At 46.5% G+C, this 7259-nt stretch overlaps 1 pseudogene; it reads left to right on the top strand.

Moving 5' to 3' along the window:
• The first annotated feature begins 2941 nt into the window (after positions 1-2941).
• On the top strand, positions 2942-4969 carry LOC101568718 (annotated as a pseudogene).
• The last annotated feature ends 2290 nt before the right edge of the window (positions 4970-7259 follow it).

Genomic DNA, 7259 nt, shown 5'->3' with positions numbered 1-7259 from the left:
AGTGCTGCATGGTGCTTATTGCTTTGGTGGACTTCGCCTCTAGGCCCCCCAGCAGCCCCACGTAGAGTCAGTAGAGAAAAAAGCTGGAAACCCACATGCACACATATTAACCTGTCTCTATAACCATGTCTGTATCCGTGTGTGTGTGTGTGTGTGTGTGTGTGTGTGCACGTGTGTGTGTGGTAGGCTTGGGTTCGCGCTGATGCCTCCACTTCAGTTCCTCCTTGCTTTAGAGCTCTTGCCAGCTTCCTCGCTCTCTGTGCTCCATAGTGACAGTCTGACTTTCGCGGTCCTCTATCACTTCCTGCTGGGTCAGTCTTCCCTGTTCGGGGTACCCCCCCCCCCACTGCACAACTCTTTTCTGCTGCCAGTGAGCCGCGTGCCATCCGTGGGCCTTTGTGTGGCTGAGAGAGAGAATTTGACATGTTTTTGTGCAGAGAGAATAGATGAAGTTTGTGTTCCTCAAGCAGGATAGTTTAAACAAAGAAAATTTAAAGTTTCATTTTGCTTTTGATTCTAGCAAAGTTTATGTTGGATTTTTACTGAGTTAGCCTATTTTGGAAATGAGCAAAGGGAATACCAGCCGTTGGTTCTTAGAATAAAGGTTCCTGCCATCTCCAAGTTCTCTCAGGTAACGTAATTCCTATTTGAGTACGTACAGGTGGCTCGTGCACTGTGGAGTCTGTGGCGCATGCCTGGCTGCAGTGTGATCCGGAGAAAGGGCAAGACAGACAGACAGACAGACAGAGAGAGGGAGACAGAGAGAGAGAGAGAGAACAGTGGACAAGAAATTAAATTGTCCAGTTAAAATGTTTCATCACTAAAAGCTCACATGATTTTGGGTTTTATATTTGCATTTATAAAAATGAGGTAAAAGAAATTCCAGCGACCGTGCCCCAAACAGTTGCTTGAAATATTCCTCTGTATTTGTTTTCTTATGATTTCTTTCTTTTTTTTTATGTATTTGGTACAGTCTCACTGTGCAGCTTGGACTCAGAGTGATCCTCTTGTTTTCAGCCTTCCCAGTCCTGGGATTACAAGTATGGGTGACAAGACTGAGACTCAGTGCACCTGGGGACAGGGCCAGCACAGCATATGGTGCCAGGGATCAAGCTCCCTGTCCCTTTGCTTACCTAAGCAGGCGCTTAGTCTGCTGAGCTGTCTCGTCGGCCCATGATTTGTAATCTTGCATATAAAGTATTTCCTTTAAATCCTTACAGGTGAGAAAATTTTAGTTTAAAAAAATTAGTTGGGTATTTAATTTTAACCTTGTAACTTGCAAAATAGTTGTAAGATGTGTATTAATTATAACATAATTGAAAAATGGTGAGCTGAAATCGCAGCCTGGACAATACATTCTTATCAAAGAGAGGTCTCGCTCTCTGTGTCTGGCAACACACACACCACACACATGTGACTACAGAGTCCCTGACTGCTGTCTTCTGTAGCTCGGACAGGAAGCTGGTGGGCCAGTGGTCTTGGTTTCCCAAGGGTCTTACTGCCACTTTCAGCCTTATGTGTTAACGCCTTCCGTTTTGTTGGCCCTATCCACGAGAAAGCTGTCACCGTCAGGACAGGGGCTGGGGTAATCTTGCTCACTGATGTGTCCTCGGTGCGAACAGCACACTGTTTTGTCCGCCTGAGAGCTCAAGGCTCTGGATCCACCAGTATACAGAGTATTTGCTTTTTTAAGAGGTCAAGAAAGGAAAGACAGCTTGAGAGGAGAGTCCCACAGATGCTCACAAGCCAGCCCCTCGCTCAGGCGCCCAGGGTCCCTGGGGGTTGTCCTCCTGATCCCCTTTCACCAAGCAAGTATTGGGTCTGTGTCGCTGGCCCTGCATCTGCACACTGGTTGTGACACCGGGGGTGACCACTGGTTGCGGCCCCCCTCAGCCCCTGAAGGACATGCATCGCTGGCCTGGGGGAGAGAAATCTGTAGGACTACCACCCTCATCAGCCTTCAGAGTGGGCAGAGTCAAAGAGCGTTGAAACTCTTCTGCAGAACAAAGGACCTGGCTATTTAGGTAACTTCAGGAATTCCAGAGGCCAGTCTGAGTGCAGTTTGCCAATTGATAGCCAGTTAGTAGGAGATTTTTTGCCTTTAGTGGTTACCTAAAAAAACGAAAACACTAGGAATGTCCAGATATTTCCGAAGGACTCTTGTTTCCGGTCGTAAGCACCACAGCGAAACGTGTTCCACTCTTGTGGGCAGTGTCAGCGCCTGTCTTTGTCTAGTGGGCTTTCTGGGTTAATTTTGCAGTTCACAGTTTTGTCTCCGGATTCGACCTGTGCCAGTATCTTGTATCTCTTGGTCATCGTTTTACCAGCAGCTGCTACATCAAGGAGCTTGATGGCTCTGATTTTAGGCAGGATTTTACTCATTAGAACTTAATAGAGAACACATTCCTTTTAGGAACTTATGCTTTAATAAATGAATAAAGAAATATTATTTGACATTTTATTTCCTTGGAGGGGCTCTGGTCTTCGCAGTCAGCTGAGATGTCGTCTCCTGGCTTCTAGTGCACTCTTTGGCCTCCACCTTCGGTCCTTTGCCGTCAGGTGTTGATTCATCGGCCTTCTATCTCAGACCCATCGGCCTCCTGATATGGACTCTCACGGAACACTGCAGTCCTTCAGCGTCCAGTGTGCAGGCGCCCTCTGCGCGCTTCCTCCGTGACTCTGTGGCTGACCATTGTTGGGAGTAGACGTGTGGGCTGGTCCTGAGCAATAAAACGTAAGAGGATGACTTCTGGGAAGCATTTCTCATGGGATTTCCAGTAGGTCCCCATGGACAAGATGTCAGATGGCAAGCATCTTTTCTTCGGCATGGTGGGTGCCACCAGGCTGTGGCCCAGCTTCAGCTGTGATTGGGTTATTACACCCCTGCATTGACAGGCATCTAGGAGAGCCAGATACATTTATAAGAGAGCAGGCCAATGTAATGCGGTGTGTAGCTGTCTTTGTTGGTATAAATCATGCCAGTGCTAGCGTGGACTTTGATGACAGCAATAACTCTCTCTCACACTGACTGCACCCTCCATTGGACTGTGCTGGCCTGCGTCAGCTCTAGAAGTGGTTTAGGCCTTCCAGGAGGAGTCGCTTTCTTGGCAGCTGTGGTCACTCAGCTGTTAGTCTACAACGTGATTATCAGTACACGTCTCCAGATTTTCTCTAGGTTCGCTCCTGCTTACATGTACGTATTTTGCTGGAGTCTTAACAGTGGGAAACATTGGTTGACAACTGGCAAAGTATGAATGTAAAGTTATTGCAGAAAAACCTCAAGAAAGAGGAAGGAAAAAATAAAAATAAAAAAATTTTTAAAATGAAGAAGGAAAAAAATATATCTTTTGTACAGAAAAACACGAACAAAAGGGCACATAAATTACATCGACAAATGTTGGACTGTAAAATTGCCAGGATGCAATTTTCCCGTTGATTGGTGTGTAGAGCCACATACACACATGCACACACATGTACAAAACATATTACTACTGCAATCTGTGATTGCTTTATCTGTAAATCAGATACAAACCTATATGTATTTGCCTAAAACCTGTAAGATATATGTGCATTACATTAAAAATGTTGATTAGTGGTAGATACATTTTTAAAATTAATTTTTAAACATACCATACATTATAATGTTAATGTGCCAAATTCTGTTACTATCATTAAGAGTCTAAGAATGCTCTGAACAATTTATAACTTAGTGAAATAAGTTATATTTTCAACTTAGTGAAATAAAATAAGAGAAATACCAAAAATAAAAATCAAATGGGGAGCTGGACAAAAGAAAGAAATAATATTTGAAAAGACTCTAAGGCCTTTGGTATTCAGCCTTCCTTGTATTTCACAAAATCAGGGCCTGGATAATGTAGTTTGGATCTTGAAGGTCCTGCAAAGGCCCTGCGTTGAAAGCTTGGTCCCTACCCTGTGGTGGGAACCGTGGACCTTTTAGGAGATGGGGCCTAGTGGAAGGAGGTTAGGTTGTGGGGGGCGTGGCTTGGATAGGACTACTGGGCCCCTAGCCCCTTCCTTTTCTATTTGTTTTCTGGCCACCAGGAGGCAAAGGAGCTCTCTTCAGCATGCTGCGTAGCCCTGAGTGCTGGACTGTTACAGCTGAACAACTGTGCGACATGAGCCAAGCTAAACCTTTCACTTTGTTGAGTTGACTGTCTCCAGTGTTTTGTCACAGTGATGGAAAACTGACCAACACACTGAATTTTGAATGTGCCCAGATGGCTTCCTCTTCTCGGCTTTTGGTTTTTGTTCACTGGGCTGAAAATGCCGGCCACATTTGCTCCTCATTTCCCAGTGAGCTGCCTGTCTCACGGCCTCTGCATGCTGATGAGGGACCAGCCACAAAGCCACAACATGTCTGAGCCTCCAGGGTGCACCTGTACAGCAGCGACAGCATCTTGCCTGCCTTTGCGATGTCACAGTCAAGCTGGGGAGACAGCTCAGTGGCACAGGTGCCCACCTGGCAGGCGCAGGGTGCTGAGTTTGATTCCAGGTACAAACAAAGTAAATCAAATAGTTACAGTTTAGTAGATCAGGCACAGATGTACACAGACATAGCAAGCAACAGCCAAGTCAGTGCAGGGTACTTCTTGGGGCAACAGAGTGCTCAACAGCGTCCTCAGGTAGGCTATCTGGTACAGAAAGAATCAGAAGGAAGGAAGTCCATGACTCTGCTAGCTCAGAAAAGGAGAGGGTCATGGAGTCGAGCAGAGGGAGTGGAGCTGGAACTAGCGCCACCTGCTGGTTGGAGGGAAGTGCTGCTGTTCTGAATGGCAGAGCTCTGGGAAGATAGTGCAGACAGGGCTGGGGGTGGTGGAGGACAGTGAGCAGGACCTTGAGCTCCTTCTTCCCCCAGGCACAGGCGCTCTCCTTTTGTCTGCTCTGCTAGAGGGAAAGGGGCCCAGAGCGGAAGATCCCTGCTGCTGCCTGCTCTGGTGAACATAGCTAAGGCAGAGCCCTGGACACCCCCAGTGTGTCGGCAGCAAGAAGAGGTCCAGCAAAGAAAGGCCGGGTGGATGTTCAGAAGCCAAGCGGGGCATCTCCAGAGGCTGCAGGTGAATGGCAGCAAGTGTGGCCTCAGGTAGGCCAGGCGGGGAAAGGCGGAGGCAACTGAGACCAGCCAGCGGTCAGGAACATCGCTTAGGATGCAGAAGCAGTGTTCTCTTAGTTTTATCTGGAGAGGAGGGATAATTTGTTCTTCCTCCTACTCTGTCAACAGAGGAACCATCACCACTTCAAAATCTACAGAGTTAAGTGGGTAGGAAAAGGACAAAAGAAAAAAGGAAGAGAAAAAGAGATATTTGTGAACATAACAGAGTAGCTTAGAGAATTGTACTGCCTACTTCTGCTGGTCTATTGGAAGAAGCAGGCAATGCTTACATCTTTTTCTTCTCTTTTTTAATATCTTATAATTTTCAAACCAACTTTGCATGCTTATATCTGGTAATCTAAACTGATTTGAAGACAACATCATGCAATAAAACAACCATTGTTAAATTCCTTTTACTTTGTTTAGACAGATTCTGTATCATTTCTATTTTTGTTAATATTTTTTATTCTCTTTAGAAAATAGAGCTCGCTGTAGCAGTGCCTGCCTCTAATCCCAGCACTCAGGAGACTGAGGCAGGAGATCAGCCTGGGCTACAAAGTGATCTCAAGGCCAACCTGAACTGCATAGCGAGACTGTCTCAAAAAGCCAAACGAGGAGAGTAGTCCAGGGGGCGCTCTGCAGGGGGCTGGTGATGTGTTTAATTTAAACGAAACAGTTAAATTAAAATTAAAAATTAGGGCCAGCCAAATAGCTCAGTGGATTAAAGTGCCTGCTTAGGCAGACACGGGCCAGGAGTTTGATCCCCGGGCCTGCCATGCCAGCCCAGCCCCTGGGGCACACTGAAATGGCAACTGAGAGTGGACATGGTGGCATGCCCTGTAATCCTAGCATTTGGGACGCTGCAAACAGGAGGATCACTATGAGTCCGATCTACACAGTGAGACCCTGTACACCCTGTACATCTTGTCCTAAATACAAACAATTAATTAAATTAAAAATTAAAAAAGAATAAAATGACAAAAAAATTTCCAGAGCTGATTTTTTTTGGGGGGGGGTCTTTTTTGAGATAGGGCCTCACTAAGCAGTTCAGGTTGGCCTTAAGCTCACTTTGAGTTTTTGTGTTGTTTTGGGGGAGGTTTCTTTTTTTGGTGCTGAGGATCAAACTGAGTACCTTGTGCTTGCCAGGCAGGCACTTACCCAATGAATTATCCCCAGTCTACTTGAACTTACTTAGTAGCCCAGGCTGGTCTCGAACTCACAGTGATCCTCCTGCCTCAGCCTCCAAGAGTGCTGCGATTATAGGCATTCGCCACCATGCCCAACAGATAGAGCTGATTTTGACAGTTTTCTCCTATTTAGGACAGTTACAGCTGCTCCCGTGGTTATGGTTTGTACCTAAAATGCCACCAAGAGGTCACAGGTAAAGGCTCAGTTTCCAGCTGATGAACTTCAGGAAGGTGACAAAATCAAGAAAACTTTAACTTCATCAGGACAATGAATCCATGGTGAGACCAGAACTCAGCGGCCTTATCGGGAGGTACTGGAAGCCTAGGACACAGGACCGATTAGGAGAGGGGTGGTCGTGGGGCGTGGCCTCTACTTCGGTGTCTTGTCCAGGGCTCCTGTCCTCCTGGTCTTCTCTCTCACTCTGCTTCGCAGCTGCCGTCATGCAAGCAGCCTTTCTCCTCTGTGATCTGCGTGCGGGACAGAAACCTCTGAAATCTGGGCTGAAATAAATCTTTCTTCTGTTTAGTCCTTATTCTCAGGTATTTTGTCACAGCAACAGAAAGCTACACACCCACCCTTAATGTATGAAAGGGAACTCACCCTCCATGTACCCCATTGAGGGTGGCGGGGGAGGGTCCAGGGGGGCACTCTGCAGGGGACTGGCGACATTGGCTAAGGGGGGAGTGGGCCGCAGGACACAGACTAAAGAGGTCATGATACAGATAAGGAAAGAGAACTTTTGTGTTCTGTACACTGAGTTTATGGAAAGGTGTTTTTGTCTAATACGGTCTGCTTCAGCTTCAGAGGGTCGTGAATTGTCTTATTTTTCCCACGGTGGAAGAACTTGATTTTCATGTTTGTTATCAAACAGAATAAACACTCCTGGGGATCATAAGCAGTCATGTAATGTACCTGTCTGTACCACACACACACACACACACACACACACACACATACAAGT

The sequence above is a fragment of the Octodon degus genome, unplaced genomic scaffold (genome assembly GCF_000260255.1).
Source record: "Octodon degus isolate 3935 unplaced genomic scaffold, OctDeg1.0 scaffold00002, whole genome shotgun sequence".
In the NCBI taxonomy this organism is placed as follows: domain Eukaryota; kingdom Metazoa; phylum Chordata; class Mammalia; order Rodentia; family Octodontidae; genus Octodon; species Octodon degus.
Note: the sequence above shows the minus strand (reverse complement) of the source record. Positions and strands in the feature narration are given on the sequence as shown.